Here is a 21,895-nt window from a genome sequence, read left to right as displayed (position 1 = left end):
AAGCTCAAGGACCGCATTAGGCCTGATAGATTTTAATTTCATACAGTCTTTTTTTAAGTTTTGTCCAGTATATCAAAATGTTCAAGTTTTCTTGGTGTTCAATAAATGATTTTCTGTCTGTCTGTTCGTGTTGTATCCCTGTTTGAAAGGGGGGCCCTGGAACCTGAGAAGAGCTCCTAAGGATGGGCCATGGCCAAAAAACAGTTGAGAATCACTGATCTATAGCATACCTAGAACTCACTGTACTAACTGTACGTCTTTGGTATGTGGGAGGAGGCCCCAACCATCCTTACGAAACCTACGCAGTCACAGGGGGCACGTACAAACTCCTTAAAGGCAGCAGCTGGAATTGAACCCCAATCAGTGATTGGTGGCACCGTAAAGGAATGTGCTCATTGCTTTCAGGCCATTCCTCAGCCTTTTCTGAGAGAAAATAGCGCTAAACCATTTATTTTTAAAATCTCTGTGATCAATATAATCTATACTTGCATGTCCTATTTCAACTGATTTACTCTTGGGTCTAAAATCAAAAGAATAAATTATTTAATTGCTGGGTGGCGGAATACTGAGCCCAAAGAGTTCAAAAGTTCAAATTAATTCCTACCGTGCACAATTTTAACAATATTGAGCAACACATACAGCAGACCTTGGTATTTAACCAATTGTTAAATGGGTACTTCACAATATTATACTGATGCCCTGCTTTAAAACCTACATTTGTTTTAAGGCTCTGTCACTCAGCACACCCTACCGGTGTGGCAAGATGACCATACTAATACCTTGCAGTTAGTAAATCTGTGGGCATTGTCAAAATACCGGTCCCCTTTCCTCCAGATGCCTTGAAGGGTAAAGTTGTGAATTCAGAGCAATGTAAACATAAAACAAGGTACCTAAGCCCTGGAATGTAAACTTGAGCAGAAGGTCACAGCAGGAGAATTTGCAAAGCATAATTTCAGCAAATAAATGAATCATAAAAGCATTCATGGGTATATAAAATAGAGATTTAAAATAGTGAAGTATTTTATGAGTTCTATTGCTTTTTTGTGACTGCCTGTGTTGAGATGAATCTCAAGTCTGTATATAGTATACATACTTTGGTAATAATGTACTTTTAACTTGTGGGAAATGAATAAAGCTGCACTAGGAGAAAGGGACGCAGATGTATGTTTTGCTAACAACCTACAGTATGTCCCTCAAGTTGTTATACATGAACATTTACAACATGAGAAATATATACTCGGTGGTCTCAGTGCACCTGCTCATTAATGCAAATATCTAGTCAGCGTGGCATGCAACTCAATGTATAATCGTGTGGCAGCAGCTCAAAGTACGGACATGTCGTCATATACTATCCTGAGATACATTTTCTTTCAGGTATTCACAGTAGAACAAGGAAATACAACAAGAGTTAATGGAAAAACTACACACAAAGACCAAGAAGTAACCAATGTGAAAAGAATCAGGATCAGAATCCAGTTTATTATCAGCGGCATGTGTCGTGAAATTTGTTAACTTTGCAGCAGCAGTTCAATGCAATGCATAATCTAGAAGAAAAAAATAATAATAATAAATAAATAAATTGCAATATACATATATTGAATAGATTAAAAATCATGCAAAAAACTGAAATAATATATATTAAAAAAGTGAGGTAGTGTTTAGGAATCGGTTGGCAGAGGGGAAAAAGGAGAAGAAAGAAGACAAACTATGACAATACAAAAATAATTATGATAAATAAATAATACTGAACAATTAAATCCATCCCCTCTTGCATTTGGAAACATTTAAAAGATAGTTTCTTATAATAAACACGTACACAAACATCTAAATTCAACAAGAGTAACAATGAATCTTATGAATGAAAATAAAAACAACTGCAGATACTGGAAATCCTTAACAAAAAAGGAAAACACAGGGAATACTCAACAGCTCAGGCTGCATCTGTGGGATGAGAAAGAGTTCACACCTCAGATTTAATAAAGTGTCTGGCTAGTGTTAGAGTAGTGTAGCAGTTAGTTTATAGCACCAGCGATCATTAATCAAGATTTGATTCCTGCTACTGTTTGTACATTCTCCCCTGACCCCGCAGGTTTCCTCCAGGTTCTCCAGTCTCTTCCCACATTCCATAGACATATAGAGCAAACACGAGGAAATCTGCAGATGCTGGAAATTCAAACAACAGCACACACAAAATGCTGGTGGAACACAGCAGGCCAGGCAGCATCTATAGGGAGAAGCGCTGTCAACATTTCGGGCCGAGACCCTTCGCCAGGACGAAGACCTGTCAGACCTGATGAAGGGTCTCGGCCCGAAAAGTCGACAGCGCTTCTCCCTATAGATGCTGCCTGGCCTGCTGTGTTCCACCAGCATTTTGTGTGTGTTGTTGTTCCATAGACATATAGTTTAGGTTAGTAAGCTATGGGCCTGGTATGCTACCACCAGCTTGTAGGCTGGCCCTAGCACATTCTTGGACTGTGTTTGGCATTGATGCAAAAGGCACATTTTACTGTGTGCTTCAATATACATGAGACAGATAAAGCTCATCTTTCCACAGATACAGACTGACCTATTGAACATTTCTCTTATTTTCTGGTTTAGCTTAAACATAACACTGGGCTTAGTTAGAAGGTAATACTGGCAGGGGAAAGAGGTGATGCAGCAAGCCTGAGTTGAGTGAAGAGAGTGTAAGCATAAATTCAAGAGTATCAGGGAGCATAAGTTGAGTGTAGCTTCTATTACTAAGGAGAAGGTGCTTGGGAAGCTGAAAGGTCTGAAGGTAGATAAGTCACCTGCATCAGATGGACTACACCCCAGGATTCTGAAAGAGGTGGCTGAAGAGATTGTGGAGGCATTAGTAATGATCTTTCAAGAATCACTAGTTTTTGGAATGCTTCGGGAGGAATGGAAAATTGCAAATGTCACTCCACTCTTTAAGAAGGGAGGAAGGCAGAAGAAAGGAAATTATATATCAGTTGGCTGGACTACAGTGGTTGGGAAGATGTTGGAGTCCATTAGGAAGGATGAGATTTTTGGGTACTTGGAGACGTATAATAAATTAGGTCAAATTCGGCATGGTTCCCTTAAGAGGAAATCTTGCCTAATTAATCTGATGCAATTCTTTGAGGAAATAACAAGCAGGGTAGACAAAGGAGAATTAATGGATATTGTTTACTTGGATTTTCAGAAGACCTTTGACAACATGCCACACATGAGGCTGCTTAACAAGGTAAGAATCCATGCTATTACAGGAAACATACTAGCATGGATAGAAGATTGTTGACTGGCAGAAGGCAAAGAATGGGATTAAAAGAGGCTTTTTCTGGTTGACTGCCGGTGACTAGTGGTGTATTGGAACTGTTTCTTTTCATGTTATTTGTTAATGATTTGGATAACATAATGATAGCTTTGTGGCCAAGTTTGCAGATGATATGAAGATAGGTGGAGGGATAAGTAGTGTTGAGGAAGCAGGGAATCTGCAGGAGGATTTAGATAGATTTGAAGAATGAGCAAAAATGTGGCAGATTGGATATACTGAAAGCAAGTGTATGGTCATACACTTTGGTTGAAGGAATAAAGGGATAGGCTATTTTCTAAAGGGGGAAAAATTCAAAAATCAAGGTCCAAAGGGGCCCAAGAGTCCTCATACAGGATTTCCTAAAGGTTAATATGCAGGTTGAGTTAGTGGTAAGGAAGGCAAATGTAATGCTCGCATCTATTTCGAGAGTACTGGAATACAAAAGCAAGGTGTAATGCTGAGGCTTTATATGCATTAGTCAGACCACACTTGGAATATTGTGAGCAATCTTGGGCCTTTTAATCTAAGAAAGGTTGTGCAGGTATTCGAGAGGATGGACCACTATGCCATTGACCACTGCTATTAACTGAGGGGTCCGTGGACCCCAGGTTGGGAAGCACTGCCTTAGAGTATCAGAGGCTGAGGAGAGACCTGATACCTGATAGAGGTTTTTAAAACAATTAAGAGGCAGAGACAGGATAGAGTCAGAATCTTTCCACTGGGTAGTAACGTCAAACATCAGAAGATGTGCTTTTAAAATTTGGGTGGCGGTGGGGGGGGGAGAGGTCAAAGTAAAATTTATTATCTAAGTATGTATATGTTACCATTTACTACCTTCAGATACATTTTCTTGTGGACATTTACATGAAAATATGGAAATACAATCGAATTTATGAACAACTATACATAAACAAGGATTGACAAATAATCAAATTCTAAATATAGATTTAAAAAGGCAAAATGAGAGACAAGAATTTTTTTAATGTAAGAGTGGTAGGTGCCTGGAATGGGTTAAAGGGTAGTCATGGAAACAGGCAGTTTGCTGGAGTTTAAAAGGCTTTTAGACAGATGTAAATGAAAGGAATGGAGGGATATGGATGATACACAGGAGGAGGACATTTAGTGTAAATTGGCATCAAGATCAGCACAATACCTTTTAGCCTAATGTCCTGTCTAGTCTGTACTGTTCGTACTGTGTACTACATTCATACAACAGAGGCAGACCTTTTGATCCAGTGAGTCCATGCTGACCATTGAACACACACACTTACATGAACCAACACCATTTTATTCCCAACTGACTCTCCCTCGTTATTCTGTCAGTCACAATCTCAAACACCCTTAACAGTTTTATCAAATGCAATTTCCCTTCATGCTTTTAAGTTTACTCTGCCAACCCCATTGTTATTTTCCAAGATTCCTGTTACCTTTAATAGTAGACCCTTGCATTTTTCTTATCAAAGATGTCAGGCAAACAGGTTACAGTCTTCACTTAAATGAATGTTCAGTGAAACCCTCCCTCATTGTTCCTCCTCTGTGATCTCTGCTGCCCTCCAATTCTTCAACAATGTACTCACCCAGGCCCGTTAGCATGGCCACATAGGCCACCTATCCTTCCTGGGAGCTTGTCTTCAACACCATCTTCTTCCACACGGCTTCCATTCCCATCACCCAGCTTCATCTATCACTTTCCAGCTGACCTTCTTCCCCTCTCCCCACTTTTCTATTCTGGCGTCTTCTTCCTTTGTTTTCAGTCCTGAGGAAGGGTCTCGACCCGAAACGCCAACTGTTTATTTATTTCCATAGAGCTGCCTGACCAGCTGAATTCCTCCAGCATTTCGTGTGTGTTGCTTTGGAGCTACCAGTATCTGCAGACGTTCTTGTGTTTAAGGTTATACAGTAGTTCTAATATCTCTCTCCTTCCTCTCATAAATAGTAGACTTACTTTAGCTACCAATACGCTTGTTGTTCCTTTCAGCGTTTTGTGGTGCATCGGACGGCAACCTTGCTGTTTTTTCTTTGCATTTCTGTCCGTTTCTTTATATGAGGCCAAGTTGCTAGCTTGATGCTCTCAACCCAGCACAGATGGAAAGCATGCAAGCAACTGGATGTATTCGAACCCAGGACCACTCAACTCGAAGTCCAGTGTTGGCATACTAATACCTTGGATGACCTTCGACTCATAAGGGAAAATGAGGCAGTCATAGATGAGAGCTACAGGGAGGTAGTCACACTTAGGCTGCCGGAAGCAGGTCGTTGGGTGACAGTCTGAGGGGGTAAAGCGACGGAGAGTAGACAGGTAGTGCAGAGCACCCCTGTAGCCATTCCCCTGAATAATAAGTTTACCGTCCTGGATGCTGTTGGTGAGGACGACTGACCAGGTGTGAGCCACGGTGGCAGGGCCTCTGGCACTGAGTCTGACCCTGTGGTGCAGAAGGATGGGACGGAGAAGAGGAGAGCTGTCGTCATTGGAGACTCTATAGTCAGGGGGAGCAGACAGGAGTTTTTGTGGACGCGAGAAGGAAACCCGCATGGTTTGTTGCCTCCTGGGTGCCAGGGTCCGGGATGTCTCTGACCGGGTGCATGACATCTTGGTACGAGAGGGAAAGCAACCAGAAGTTGTGATACATGTTGGTACCAACAACATAGGCAGGAAGAGGGATGAGGTCCTGAAGTGTGAGTTTCGGGAACTAGGCAGAAGGCTGAAGAACAGGACCTCAAGGGTGGCGTTCTCAGGATTGCTGCCAGTACTATGTGATAGTGATGGTAAGAATTGGAGGAGATGGCAGTTGAATGCGTGGCTGAGGAGTTGGTGCAGGGGGCAGGGTTTTAGATTTTTGGATCACTGGGATCTCTTCTAGGGAAGGTGGGATCTGTACAGATAGGATGGGTTGCACCTGAACTCGAGGGGGAGCAATATCCTTGTTGGTAGGTTTGCTAGCATGGTTCGGGAGGGTTTAAACTAATTTGCAAGGGGGATGGGACCCGAAGCGATGGAGTAGCGGAAGAAGTGCATGGAGTAAAGCCAGATCTTACATATAGAGAGGCTTTGAGGAAAGAGAAGCAGAATAAAGGGTGTAAAGGTAGTAAGGTAGAAGGGCTAAAGTGTGTGTACTTCAATGCAAGAAGCATCAGGAACAAAGGTGATGAACTGAGAGCTTGGATACATACATGGAATTATGATGTAGTGGCCATTACAGAGACTTGGCTGGCACCAGGGCAGGAATGGATTCTCAGTATTCCTGGATTTCAGTGCTTTAAAAAGGATAGAGAGGGGGGAAAAAGGGGAGGAGGGGTGGCATTACTGGTCAAGGATAATATTACAGCTGCAGAAAGGGTGGGTAATGTAGCAGGATCCTCTTTTGAGTCAGTATGGGTGGAAGTCAGGAACAGGAAGGGAGCAGTTACTCTACTGGGGGTATTCTATAGGCCCCCTGGTAGCAGCAGAGATACCGAGGAGCAGATTGGGAGGTAGATTTTGGAAAGGTGCAAAAATAACAGGGTTGTTATCATGGGTGACTTTAACTTCCCTAATATTGACTGGCACTTGATTAGTTCCAAGGGTTTAGATGGGGCAGAGTTTGTTAAGTGTGTCCAGGATGGATTCCTGTCACAGTATGTTGATAGGCCGACTGGGGGAATGCCATACTAGATCTAGTATTAGGTAACGAACCGGGTCAGGTCACAGATCTCTCAGTGGGTGAGCATCTGGGGGACAGTGATCACCGCTCCCTGACCTTTAGCATTATCATGGAAAAGGATAGAATCAGAGAGGACAGGAAAATTTTAAATTGGGGAAGGGCAAATTATGAGGCTATAAGGCTAGAACTTGCGGGTGTAAATTGGGATGATTTTTTTGCAGGGAAATGTACTATGGACATGTGGTCGATGTTTAAGGATCTCTTGCAGGATGATAGGGATAAATTTGTCCCGGTGAGGAAGATAAAGAATGGTAGGGTGAAGGAACCATGGGTGACAAGTGAAGTGGAAAATCTAGTCAGATGGAAGAAGGCAGCATACATGAGGTTTAGGAAGCAAGGATCAGATGGGTCTATTGAGGAATATAGGGTAGCAAGAAAGGAGCTTAAGAAGGGGCTGAGAAGAGCAAGAAGGGGGCATGAGAAGGCCTTGGCGAGTAGGGTAAAGGAAAACCCCAAGGCATTCTTCAATTATGTGAAGAACAAAAGGATGACAGGAGTGAAGGTAGGACTGATTAGAGATAAAAGTGGGAAAATGTGCCTGGAGGCTGTGGAAGTGAGCGAGATCCTCAATGAATACTTCTCTTCGGTATTCACCAATGAGAGGGAACTTGATGACGGTGGAGACAATATGAGTGGGGTTGATGTTCTGGAGCATGTTGATATTAAGGGAGAGGAGGTGTTGGAGTTGTTAAAATACATTAGGACGGATAAGTCCCCGGGGCCTGATGGAATATTCCCCAGGCTGCTCCACGAGGCACGGGAAGAGATTGCTGAACCTCTGGCTAGGATCTTTATGTCCTCGTTGTCCACGGGAATAGTACCGGAGGATTGGAGGGAGGCGATTGTTCTCCCCTTGTTCAAAAAAGGTAGTAGGGATAGTCCAGGTAATTATAGACCAGTGAGCCTTACATCTGTGGTGGGAAAGCTGTTGGAAAAGATTCTCAGAGATAGGATCTATGGGCATTTAGAGAATCATGGTCTGATCAGGGACAGTCAGCATGGCTTTGTGAAGGGCAGATCGTGCCTAACAAGCCTGATAGAGTTCTTTGAGGAGGTGACCAGGCATATAGATGAGGGTAGTGCAGTGGGTGTGATCTACATGGATTTTAGTAAGGCATCTGACAAGGTTCCACATGGTAGGCTTATTCAGAAAGTCAGAAGGCATGGGATCCAGGGAAGTTTGGCCAAGTGGATTCAGAATTGGCTTGCCTGCAGAAGGCAGAGGGTTGTGGTGGAGGGAGTACATTCAGATTGGAGGGTTGTGACTAGTAGTGTCCCACAAGGATCTGTTCTGGGAAATCTACTTTTTGTGATTTTTATTAACGACCTGGTTGTGGGGGTAGAAGGGTGGGTTGGCAAGTTTGCAGACGACACAAAGGTTGGTGGTGTTGTAGATAGTGTAGAGGATTGTCGAAGATTGCAGAGAGACATTGATAGGATGCAGAAGTGGGCTGAGAAGTGGCAGATGGAGTTCAACCGGAGAAGTGTGAGGTGGTACACTTTGGAAGGACAAACTCTAAGGTAGAGTACAAAGTAAATGGCAGGATACTTGGTAGTGTGGAGGAGCAGAGGGATCTGGGGGTACATGTCCACAGATCCCTGAAAGTTGCCTCACAGGTAGATAGGGTAGTTAAGAAAGCTTATGGGGTGTTAGCTTTCATAAGTCGAAGGACAGAGTTTAAGAGACGCGATGTAATGATGCAGCTCTATAAAACTCTAGTTAGGCCACACTTGGAGTACTGTGTCCAGTTCTCATCGCCTCAGTATAGGAAGGATGTGGAAGCATTGGAAAGGGTACAGAGGAGATTTAACAGGATGCTGCCTGGTTTAGAGAGTATGGATTATGATCAGAGATTAAGGGAGCTAGGGCTTTACTCTTTGGAGAGAAGGAGGATGAGAGGAGACATGATAGAGGTGTACAAGATATTAAGAGGAATAGACAGAGTGGACACCCAGCACCTCTTCCCCAGGGCACTACTGCTCAGTACAAGAGGACATGGCTTTAAGGTAAGGGGAGGTAAGTTCAAGGGGGATATTAGAGGAAGGTTTTTCACTCATAGAGAGTGGTTGGTGCGTGGAATGCACTGCCTGAGTCAGTGGTGGAGGCAGATACACTAGTGAAGTTTAAGAGACTACTAGACAGGTATATGGAGGAATTTAAGGTGGGGGGTTATATGGGAGGCAGGGTTTGAGGGTCGGCACAACATTGTGGGCCGAAGGGCCTGTAATGTGCTGTACTATTCTATGTTCTATGTTCTAATACAGTTGGCTGCATGAAGTCTTGTAGAGTGACCACAAAGCAAACAAAAGCTGTGGGTAGAGGCTGGGCAAAGGTTGTTGCATTAGCAGACAGAGTTCTTTACATTGACAGAAATACAGAGAGTACAGCTTGCTACAGTTGAACTCTCAATTGTCCAAGGTTAAGGAAGGGGGTGTCTCATGCACAATGCATAGCACTGATGGTCCATATGTAACACAAGGGTAATGCAAGATGGACACACAACACACTGCAGTTATCACCTTCAACCGTCAGGCTCCTGAGCCAGCGTGGAAAACATCACTACCTCAACATTGAACTGATTCCACAACCTACAGACTCACTTTCAAGGTCTATATCCACTGAGAATCTCATATTCTCAGTGTTATTTATTTATTTTCTTTCGTATTTGCACAATTTGTCTTTTTTTGTACATTGGTTGTTTGTCAGTCTTTGTGTGTAGTTTTTCATTGATTCTGTTGTATTGCTTTGTTCTACTGTGAATAAATGCAAGAAAATGAATCTCAGGGTAGTATATGGTGACATATGTACTTTGATAATAAATTTACTTTGAACCATGAGATGCTGGAGCAATAAACCAAACTACTGTGGGAACTCAATGGGTCAAGCAGCATCTGTGGAGGCACAGTTAACATCTGGGGCTGAGACCTTGCATCGGGACAGAATAGAGGGAAGACAGCCAATAAAGAGAACAGAGGGAGGGTTGAGACTAGAGTTGATAGGTGGATCCAGGCTGGGAGAGGGAGGGGTGTGTATGATGGGCAGATACACTCAGGTACACCTACCTACTCATTCTCGCAAATATCTAATCAGCTAATCAGGTGGCAGCAATTCAATGCAAAATGCACGTAGACATGGTCAAGAGGTTTGGTTTATTTATTGATTGATTTATTTAGCAATACAGCATGGAATAGGCCCTTCCAGCCCTTTGAGCCATGCCACCCCAGCAAATCCACAACTCCGATTAACCTTAATCTAATCACAGGACAATTTACAATGAGCAAGTAACCAACCCGATACGTCTTTGGACTGTAGGAATAAACTGGAGCTCCCAGGGAAAACCCACACATTCCACAGGGAGGAATACAGAGACTTCTTACAGAACAGCTTTGGAATTGAACTCTGAATTCTGGAACGCCCGGAGCTGTAATAGCATCGTGCTTATTGCTACAATACCGTGGCATTGCTGCTCAGCCCAAACATCAGGATGGGGAAGAAATGTGATCTAAGTGACTTTGACCGTGGAATGATTAATGATTGTCGGTGCCAAACAGGGTAGTTTGAGCATCTCAGAAACTGCTGATCTCCTGGGATTTTCACGTACAACAGTCTCTAGAGCTTACAGAGTAGGGTGTGATAAACAAAAAGACAGCCATTGAGCAGTAGCTCTGCAGGCAAAATCGCCTAGTTAATGAGGGAGGTCAGAGGAGAACGGCTGACAGGAAAGCGACGGTAAATCAAATAACCACGCTTTACAACAGAGGTGTGCTGAATGCACATCAACCCTTGAAGCAGATGGGTTACAGCAGCAGAAGACCATGAACATACAGTCAGTGGCCACTTTATTAGGTACATGAGATGCCTGATAAAGTGGCCACTGAGTGTAGAACCAGATGGGTGAGGAAGGAAAGCAAAATGGATTAAATGTATTGCAGTTCTAGCTACTTTTATGAAAATTATCTTACTATTTTGTGTGTGTGCGTGTGTGTATTATTTTACAGGGATACTCTCTTCCCAGATTTAAAAGCTTTCCAAGTTTCTTTTCAGTGATTCACAAATTCCCATTCACATATTAACTGTACAGAATTACTTACTTCTCTGCTGGCTTGATATACATAAAAGGTTTAACCACTTTTTAATACACTTTTACTGCACCTGCCATTAATGCCCTATTACGTAATCTTCCTGTAGTTAATGCACTCTTACTGAATTCCAGTCAATACATTACAATCCTCCTCGTTGCCTGGAGGTTCTCTGGAGACAGGCTATTTAGCGAGGAAGTCCAGACCTGACAGTGCAGGGCGTTGAGACACTGTACAGTTAAGCTGAAGCTGTAAATCAGTTGCTGGCTAATAGACAGCCCACTAGAAAGGGGAACTAGAGGCCACATGTTGATGTTCTAAAAGCTGTAGAGCGGAGTGGTACAGAAGCTCGTAATCCCAGCCAGCTCCATCAAGGACACCAACCTCCCCAGCATTGAGGACATAAGACCATTTAAGACCAATAAGACATTAAGGACATTAGGCCATTTGGCTCATCAAGTCTGCTCCATCATTTCATCATGGCTGATCCATTCAGCCCCAACCTCCTGCTTTCTCCCTGTATCTCTTCATGCCCTGACTAACCAAGCATCTATCAAATGCTGCCTTAAATATACCCAATGACTTGGCCTCCACAGCCACCTGGGGCAACGAATTCCACAGATTTACCACCCTCTGGCTAAAAATCTTCAAAAGGCAATGCCTCAAAACTAAAGATCCCCACCACCAAGGACTTATCTACAAAATGCTGAAGGAACTCAACAGGCCAGGCAGCATCAAAGGAAAAAAGTCCTGCTGAAGGGTTTCGACCCAAAACGTTGACTATACTTTATTCCATAGATGCTGCCTGGACTGCTGAGTTTCTCCAGCAGTTTGCTCAGATTTCCAGCATCTGCAGATTTTCGTGGCTTGAGGACATATCACTTTTCATTGCTACCATCAAGGAGAGGTACAGGAGCCTGAAGACAAACACTCAACATTTTAGGAACAGCATCTTAGACCATAAGACCATAAGACAAAGGAGCAGAAGTCGGCCATTTGGCCCACCGAGTCTGCTCCACCATTTTATCATGAGCTGATCCATTCTCCCATTTATTCCCACTTCCCTGCCTTCTCACCATAACCTTTGATGCCCTAGCTACTCAGATACCTATCAATCTTAATACACCTTAAATACACCCAATGACTTGGCCTCCACTGCTGCCCGTGGCAACAAATTCCACAGATTCACCACCCTCTGGCTAAAAATCTTCAAAAGGCAATGCCTCAAAACTAAAGATCCCAAGTCCCATTGCATCTCAGAACTTTGAATTCTTTCCCCATTTAAATATGTCTGCCCATTTATTTCTTCTACAAAAGAAATGTCTTTGGAGCGTAGAAGGTTGAGGGGGGACTTGATAGAAGTATTTAAAATTATGAGGGGGGATAGATAGAGTTGACGTGGATAGGCTTTTTCCATTGAGAGAAGGGGAAATTCAAACAAGAGGACATGAGTTGAGAGTTAAGGGGTAAAAGTTTAGGGGTAACACGAGGGGGAACTTCTTTACTCAGAGTGTTAGCTGTGTGGAATGAACTTCCAGTAGAAGTGGTAGAGGCAGGTTCAATTTTGTCATTTAAAAAAAAAATTGGATAGGTATATGGACAGGAAAGGAATGGAGGGTTATGGGCTGAGTGCAGGTAGCTGGGACTAGGTGAGAGTAAGTGTTTGGCACGGACTAGAAGGGCCGAGATGGCCTGTTTCTGTGCTGTAATTGTTATATGGTTAAAAGTGCATGACCATACACTTTCCAACATTGTATTTCATTTGCCACTTCTTTGCCCATTCTCCCAATCTATCCAAGCCTCTCTGCAGACTCTCTGTTTCCTCAGCACTACCAGTCCCTCCACCTATCTTTGTATCATCAGCAAACTTATCCACAAAACCATCTATTCCATAATCCAAATCGTTGATATACAACGTAAAAAGAAGCGGCCCCAACACAGACCCTTGTGGAACACCACCGGTAACCAGCAGTCAACCAGAATGGGATCCCTTTATTCCCACTCTCTATTTTCTGTCAATCAACCAACGCTCTATCCACGTATGTAACTTTCCCATAATTCCATGGGCTCTTATCTTGTTTAGCAGCCTCAGGTGCAGCACCTTGTCAAAGGCCTTCAGAAAATCCAAATACACAACATCCACTGCATCTCCCTTGTCTAGTCTACTTGTAATTTCCTCAAAAAATTATAATAGGTTTGTCAGGCAGGATCTTCCTTTAAGGAAACCGTGCTGAGTTCTGCCTATCTTGTCATATGCCTCCAGGTACTCCGTAACCTCATCCCTGACAATCGACTCCAACAACTCCCCAACCACCGATGTCAAGCTAACAGGTCTATAATTTCCTTTTTGCTTCCTTGCCCCCTTCTTAAATAGCGGATTGACATTTGCAATCTTCCAGTCCTCCAGAACCATGCCAGAATCTATTGACTTCTGAAAGATCATTGCTAATCTTCTCCCATCAGATTTCTCAACAGCTCATGAACCCATTAACATGACCCATTCTTCTTTCTTTTCTTTCTCTCTCTCTCTCTCTCTCTTTATTTTTCTTTCCATCTATCTTATTGTAATTGACAGTATTTTTTATGCCTTGCACTGTACTGCTGCTGCAAAACAACAAATTTCGCAACATATATCAGTGATAAACCTGATTCTGATTCTAATGATAGAAGAAATTTGATGCATCTCTGTGTGAGGTAATTCACTGGAAGCAGAGAACTAAGAAGTTCAAAGTAAATTTATAATCAAAAGTACATCTATGTCACCATATACTACCCTGAGATTCATTTTCTTGTGGGCATACTCAATAAATCCATAATAGAATAATAACCATAATAGAATTAATGAAAGTCCACACTAACATGGGCAGTCTCTCTGATGGCATGGGAAACATGGGTTATCAAAGAGACGGGAAAGATAAAGTGTTGAAGAACCAAAGAAAAGCAACAACTTTGAACTGATTTTCTTCAGCATGCAGACAGTGCTAAAGAAAATCAAACTTTAGGGCGGCATGATAGTGTAGTGGTTACCATAATGGTACTACAGTGTTGGTGGCCTGGGTTCAATTCCCCACGCTGTCTGTAAGGAGTTTGCACGTTCTGTCCATGACCACATGGATTTCCTCCGGATGCTCCAGATTCCTCCCACACTCCAAAGGTGTACGGGTTAGTAGGTTAATTAGGCTCATTGTTACTATTCTGTAACTCTAAATAAAAAAATGATCAGAATTGGAATCAGGTTTATTATTGCTGACATATGTCATGAAATTTGGTGTTTTCTGGCAGCAGTACAGAGCAACACATAAAATATACTATAAATTCTAATAAGAAATGTATAAAGAAAATAAATAAATGGGGCTAAAAAGAGCAAAAAAATAGACAGGTAATGTTCATTATCCATTCAGAAGTCTGATGGCAGAGAAGGAAAAGATATTCCTAAAATGTTGAGTGTGTGTCTTCAGGCTTGTATACCTCGTCTCTTGACTGATTAATCCACTGTTGACTATATTCTGCTAGTAGTCTCAAACAAGGATGATTTCACATTTACCTAATACATAGAAAACAGTGAGTCACTTAACAACTTCATCAAGAACACTCATTTCAAAACTCCTCTTAAAAGTACATCACACTCCTGAAATGACTGCTTGTTCAGCCACCCTAATTAGGTGCTCAAATATTCAACCGCAATACCCACAGACAACAGTTATTAATTTGTCCACAGCTAACAAAGATTAAGCTTAAAAGGGAAATTGCTCTGTCAACAGTGCACTGTCAAAATGAATCCAAAAGGAATGAACTTTTATAATCTGTCATTCTTTTTAATCTAATTACAAATATTGCACAATGACTAATTCAACATTCTCAGACGCATGAGTGTCAATATTGACAGGACAAAGGGATTACAGGATCACCAGTGTCTCCCTCCCCACTATTTGTGACATTTACTGGGAGTGTAGTAAACAAAGGGCTCAAAGCATTGTTGAGGGTTCCTGCCACCCATTTTATAATCTCTTTGACCCACTGCCATCAGGAAGGAGGTACAGGAGCATCAGGACTAGGACTGCCAGACTGGGTAACAGCTTCTTCCCTCAGGCTGTGAGACTAATGAATACCCTGCCACCATCCAGGTCTCATCACTAGAACAGTGAGCTGTTTACTGTTTACCTCCGCTCCACACTTCTATGCATTTTGAATTACATTTTATTAGCTTCTTTGTGGCAGTATTTAGTTTAATGGCTGTTTGTGATATATATATTATGGGTGCACTATGGTCCAGAGGAACATTGTTTCATTTAGTTGCATATACGTATGATCAGACGACAATAAATTTGAACTTGAACTTGAGGTGACAGAAATCATAAATTTATTCATTCAGTAATTAAGAAGTTTACTGTTCCAGCGGCTGTGTGCACTGCAGGGGGTATTTTTAACTAGTGAAAGGCTCTGGATTATCACTCATAATTCACAGCTGCAGAAAGGGAGGACATCCTGGAGTGATTGTCTACTGTGTCAGTGTGGGTGGAAGTCAGAAACAGGGTGGGAGTAAGCACTCTACTGGGAGTATTCTATAGACAACACAATAGCAACACAGACACCAAGAAACAGATCTCAGGAGGCAGATTTAGGAAAGGTGCAAAAGTAACAGGGTTGTTGTCATGGGGTACTTCAACTTTCCTATAATTGATTGGCACTTCCTTAGTGCAAAAGGTTTAGAAGGGGAAGATTTTGTCTAGAAAGGACTCCTGACACAATATGTAGACAAGCCCATGAGTGGCGATCTGGTGCTAGGCAACGGACCAGGTCGCATCAGATTTTTCAGCAAGAGAGCATTTCAGTGACAGTGACCACAACTCCCTGGCCTCGAAGAAAGTAGGATCAGGCAGTATGGTAAAGTATTTAATCGAAGGAGGGGTAATTACGATGTAATTAGGCAGGATCTTGGGAGCATAAATTGGGAACAGATGTACTCAGAGAAATGCAAAATAAATATCTGGAGGTCGTTTCAGGAACATTTGCATGGGATTCTGGGTGGGTTTGTCTCATTGAGACAGGGAAAGTATGGTAGGGTGAAGGAACCATAGTGGACTAGAGGAAGTAAGAAGCTTACTTAAAGCTTAGGAAACAATGATCAGTCTGGGTTCTTGAGAAGGTAGACAGGAAGGAATTTAAGAATGGCCTGGCAAGTAGGATTAAGGGTGTTCTATACATATTTGAAGAATGGGTGAAGGATTAGAGTAAGATTAGGACCGATCAGGGATAGAAAAGGAAAACGTCCACTTGGAGTCGGAGGAGGTAGGGAAGGTCCTTGATGAATATTTTGCTTTAGTATTCACAGTAACAGGGACCTTGACATTTGTGAGGGCAGCATAAAACAGGCTGATATGCTTAAATATGTTGATATTAAGAAACAGGATGTGTGCCAGAACTTTGAAAAGCACTAGGATAGATAAAACCCTGGTGTCAGATGGGATATATGCCAGGTTACTATGGGAAGCGAAGGAAGAGATGGTAATCTGGCAACGATCTTTCTGCCCTCACTGGCCGCAGGAGTAAAACCACACATTTGGAGGGTGGCAAACATTATTCCTTTGTTCAAGAAAGGGAATAGGGATGACCCTGGGAATTATAGACCAGTGAGTTTATAATGGCAGGCAAATTTTTGAAGCAGTTTGTTAGAGGCAGGATTTACACACATTTGGAGAAGCTTAGGCTGATTAGCGATAATCAGTATGGCTTTGTGAGGGGCAGGTCATGACTAAATTCTTTGCAGATGTGACAAAGCACATTGATGAAGGATGAGGAGTGGATGTGGTGTATATGGATATTATTAATGTGTTTGATAGGGTTCCCCATGGCAGGATTATTCAGAAGAACAGAAGGCACAGGATCCAGGGAAACTTGGCTCTGTTCATTTTTGGTTGCCTGGAAGCTTTAGAGAGGCAGCAGGGAAGATTTACAAGGAAGCTGCCTGGATTACAGAGCATGTCTTATGAGAATAGGTTGAGCAAACTAGGGCTTTTCCCTCTGCCCTCAGACTCTGATGCACCAGAGAAAATATGCCAAGCCTTGCCATCCGTCCTGCAATATGGAAATATTGAATGGCACACAATACTCCAAATATAGATTATCAATTGTTACATGAATTCCTAACTTTTATACTCAAAGCCCTGACCAATGAAGGCAAGCATGCCATATGCCTTTTTTTTTAACCACCCTTATCTACCTGCATTGCCACTTTCAGGGAGCTATGGCCTTTCACAACATCTCTCATTGCTCCTAAAGGTCCGGTTATTTAGGGTCTACTTTCCCCTTGCATTTGATCTCCTAAAGTGCAACACCTCACACTTGCCTGGACTAAATGCTGTCATTTCTCTGTCCACATTTATATCTGGTCTATAGCCTTATGAGCTAGGTTGGCCAATCACAGGCAAGGGTGGTGGGTAGGAGGGGGCTCTGTCAACACCAAATGCCTGACCCATTCCCCAAGTTTATGTTCAATCCCATCTCCCCCGGAACCTGTAGACACTACAGAGGTATTCAGGAAAAGGAGGACAATAGATTTTATTACAGCTGATATTTTAATAGAATAGTTTTAAAGCAAAAAAAAACATACAAAATTACAGGTTAGGAATAGATGCCAACAAAAAAGCACACTGGGGACAGATACCTGTGAGATGCCAGAAAAAAAACAACACAAATCATTCAGCAACCCTCTGTGAGCAATAAACTAGATTCTCTTCCTCACCTCTCCCCAGTGTTGAATTTCACAACGCTGTCCAAATGTCATAATTTTATCAGCAAGTTCTGATCTCTGCCGACTGGTGGTGCAGTAGCATCAGCACCAAACTTCGAGGGGAATAGTCCTGAGTTTGAACACAGCTGGCTCCTTGCACATTTTCCATCCATTCTGGATTGAGTGTCGAGCTAACAATTCGGCTTCTAAAAAGAACAGTCAAATGCTACAGAGACGGCAAAAAATGCCGCCCGAAGTGTGAAAAGGAACAAGTTTTGATCTCCAAAAAAAGGTGTGTAGATTGTCTAACATCCAACACCAAGCCAGAGTTAGGAGTATTCACTCCCGAAAGATTACTGGTCGAAAGTCCAGTTGGGATTTCATGTTTATCAAAGTCATTCATTGTGTTACTTGCTTTTGAAGGGAGCATCACTGTAAAGCAGACTTTCCAGGGTCCTCCTACCATTTATCAAACAACTACACTCCTTTTCAGAAGATTTACTGTACTGGGTTATGAAGTAATCACACTGGTGCACAACCTGCTTACCTTGTTTTGACAACTTCAATTTTATAGAAACACTGTTGTTATCTTTAAAATACATTTAGCTTTTTCCTTATAACTTTCAGCAGAAGGACAAAAAAATCATATCTTGAATTCATATTTATTTCATTTCTAATGTACTATTATCTTTTACAATTTTATTGCCTGAGTAAATATGAACAAACATCAATATTCAGACAATGAGGTGATTTGAAAAATAAACTTAGAATTGCTCCATATCCACATTTATGTGATGAACAAGTGTAAAAATTTCCACTGCCAATCACTTTCATCATCAACCCACCTTTTTCAAAATCAGATCAGTAGATTTAATCAAGAAGGTTTTAAACTCCCAGTGCAAATGCTGCAGCATTAAGAGGGGTAACTACACGGCATAAACGACTTGTTTTCCAGTGTACCAATTCGTGCTAAAGCAAACCTTCAATCCAATAAACTGCCACGAAGCTCCAAGTAAACTCTCTTAAATCTAGATTATACAATGAGGTATTATAGAAACACAGGAACACAGCACAGAACAGATTCCTCTGTCCAGCTTCATCCATACAGACTGTAATGTTTATCTCTGCTAATCCCATCTGCCTGCATTTGGCCTGATCGCTCTATGCCATTTCTATATAAGTACCTGCTCATAAACACAAGAGATTCTGCAAGTGTTGGAAATCCAGAGTAACACATACAAAATGCTGGAGGAATTCAGCAGGTCAGGTAGCATCTATGGAAAGGATGATCAATAGACGCTTTGGGCCAAGACCATTCATCAGAACTGGAAAGGAAGTGGGAGGGAGCCAGATTCTCATTTCGTCACCCTTCCTTTCCGGTCCTGATGAAGGGTCTTGACCTGAAATATCAACTGTTTGTTCCTTTCAGAGGTTCCCAATCTTTTTATGCCATGGACCCTATCATTAACCGAGGGGTCTGTGGACCCCAGGTTGGGAACCCCTGCCGTAGATGATGCCTGACTTGCTAAGTACCTGCCCAAATGTCTTTTAAATTTTCGCAGTAATATATGGTTCTACCACCTATTCTGATAGCTTAGTAGAAGGAAACAGACCCTTCGGTCCAACTCATCCATACTTGCCCACATATTGCTTCCCCTTCTGTGCACCTCTTAATGGAAGTCAAACAGAAATTTCCAAAAGAAAACAACTCATTTTGCCATGATTATTTTTGCTCGACTTTCCAGGTATTAATTTTGAACATGCAAGAAATATTTCTTGCTCCCACAAGTATTATGAAAAGCAGATGCATCTGGACCATTGGGGAGGAAACCACTTGCCCATGGATGTTGAGAACTCCCTGTTACAGATAATGTTTCCAGGGACGTGAGGGTGCAGTTGTCAGAGTGAATACTGCAGTTTCAGTCTGCCGGCAAGCAGAGTAAGAAGTGAGAGAGAAATGGGCATAGAGATATTCAGAACTAGGAACGATAGATATAAAGCAGGCATGAACAGAATTCAGAAGAAACCTCGTTACCACTGAGTGATGAACTGGAGGTTTCTGCAACCACAAGGAACAGCCAAAGCATAGTTGTGCTTAGGAACTGTGCTTTTGAAAGGACCACATGAGAAAAGACATGATTCTGCTGGGGAAGTTGAACTAGTGAGTCCGCTGGAGGCTGGGTGCTGAAGAAGACAGTATGTTCCGTGGTTAGGAGACTGTGTGAGTGCATGCGGGTGGGAGGCTTGATTTGCTTTGTTGCTTGTTGTGCTCGGTTTTGTTGTGTTCTGTGTTGCTCTGCTGAGCGTGGTGGGTATGCTATGTTGGCGCCGGAATTTTGGCTGAGAATGCTACGTTGGCACGCTATGGTGGCACTTGCGGGCTGCCCCCAATACGTCCTTGGATGTATTTTCTTTCCAAATTTTAGTTCTAGAAATTTTTTTCCCCAAACCCTTGAGTCAGTGTTAAAATTATGTAAACCATAGCTTACAAAACATAAAATTATCCATAAAATAAAAACATGGCAGAAATAAATATCAATGTATAACCTCTAATAACAGAAAAGACTACCATACAGCAATATGCTTCACCACCACATTCACCACTATTCCCCCCCCCCCCCCAGGAAACCTAAATATTTGCCCCATTTTTGTGTATAGATATCCAATCTATCAAACTGCTGTAATACACGCATTCAAAAGCTGCCACTTTGGTTATTTCTGTGACCCGCTCCTGAAATGATGGTTCCCCCCCCCCCCCCCCCCAAGTTCCTCCAACCTCTAAGTATAATTTGTCTTCCTACCATTATACTTGTCTGGATCCAATTTTGAGAGTGTTTATCTCCAAGTAACCCAATCCTTGGATGTATTTGTCGTTAGCGCAAAAGTTGCATTTCACTGTATGTTAATTCGTTACGTGCCCTGTTGTGTGACATGGGCGATCATGGTCTTTCCATAACCATGAATGTTCTTGGCAAATTATTCTGCTGAAGTAGTTTGCTATTGCCTTTTTCTGGGCAGTGCCTTTACAAACGGGTGACTCCGGCCATTATCAATACTCTTCAGAGATTGTCTGCCTGGAATCAGTGGTTGCACAACCAGGATTTATGATATGCAACAGCTGCTCGTATGACCATCCACGACCTGCTCCCGTAGCCTCACGTAACCCTAATCGGGAGCTAAGAAGGCGCCAAACCTTGCCCAAGTGCACCTCCTTTGGTAGAGACGTATCTCCATCCTACCACCTACAGTACTTGTATTAAATAAATCTGAATCAGAACAAAAGTAACCCAGACAATCTCAGTATCGCACACTATGACCACTTTACACCACAATGGAATTTTCTTTTGTTCCAATTGCAATCTTGCAAAAATTGTGTAAAATTGACACTTATTTCATGCTCTTCATGTGAATGTTGTGTATCTGATGCGAGGTGCCTGTGACGTTGCTGAAAGTAAGTTTTTCATTGCTACCTGTGCATATGTTAATCGACTTTGACTTTGCAATGAGAATAAAAGTATGTGGTGACAGTTGCAGGTAAGAGCAGAATTAAGTTCGCATAGATCATAAACACGGAAAAAAAAAGAAAATAAAGCTTTTCTTGTTACATGCGCATTGAAACATACAGTGAAATACATTGTTTACGTCAAATCAAATCAGCAAGGATTTTGTGTTGGGCAGCTGCAAGTCTTACTACGCTTTCAGCACCAACACAGCAAACCCACAATCTATTAAATAGAAATCTTTTTATTTAAAAAAAACTACAGATGCCAAAAAGCTGAAACGAGGCACAAAATACCAGAAACACTCAGCAGGTCTAACGGAGAGTTTCAACTTGAAACATTAATTCGGTTTCTCTTCCCACAGATGTTGCCTGACATGCTGAATATTTCCGGCATTTTCTGGATTTTTGGACCACAATTATGGGTTTGTAGTACCGAACGCTCTACTGACTCCGGAAATTCTGTCCAACAGGTACCAAGCTGTTATGCTGCTGTTTCCAGATGCTCCTCTTTCTTTTGTTTAACCCAAGAAGATTATTCCACCAGTGGCTGCAGACAAATCTGATTCTTCCAGTTTTACCACTAAAAT

General features: G+C 42.2%; 1 protein-coding gene and 1 long non-coding RNA gene across 6 annotated transcripts in view; both read right to left on the bottom strand.

Moving 5' to 3' along the window:
• The window catches only part of prkag2a (protein kinase, AMP-activated, gamma 2 non-catalytic subunit a), a 515,738-nt gene that overhangs the window by 302,473 nt on the left and 191,370 nt on the right, over positions 1-21,895 (bottom strand). The gene's annotated exons all lie outside the window — the stretch shown is intronic.
• On the bottom strand, positions 1,451-10,429 carry LOC140732383 (uncharacterized). Its single transcript, XR_012100066.1, has 2 exons — positions 10,288-10,429; positions 1,451-1,544 (listed from the first exon to the last, which is right to left on the bottom strand). It is a non-coding gene; the product is annotated as an uncharacterized lncRNA (long non-coding RNA).

Source organism: Hemitrygon akajei, chromosome 8 (assembly GCF_048418815.1).
Source record: "Hemitrygon akajei chromosome 8, sHemAka1.3, whole genome shotgun sequence".
In the NCBI taxonomy this organism is placed as follows: Eukaryota; Metazoa; Chordata; class Chondrichthyes; order Myliobatiformes; family Dasyatidae; genus Hemitrygon; species Hemitrygon akajei.
Note: the sequence above shows the minus strand (reverse complement) of the source record. Positions and strands in the feature narration are given on the sequence as shown.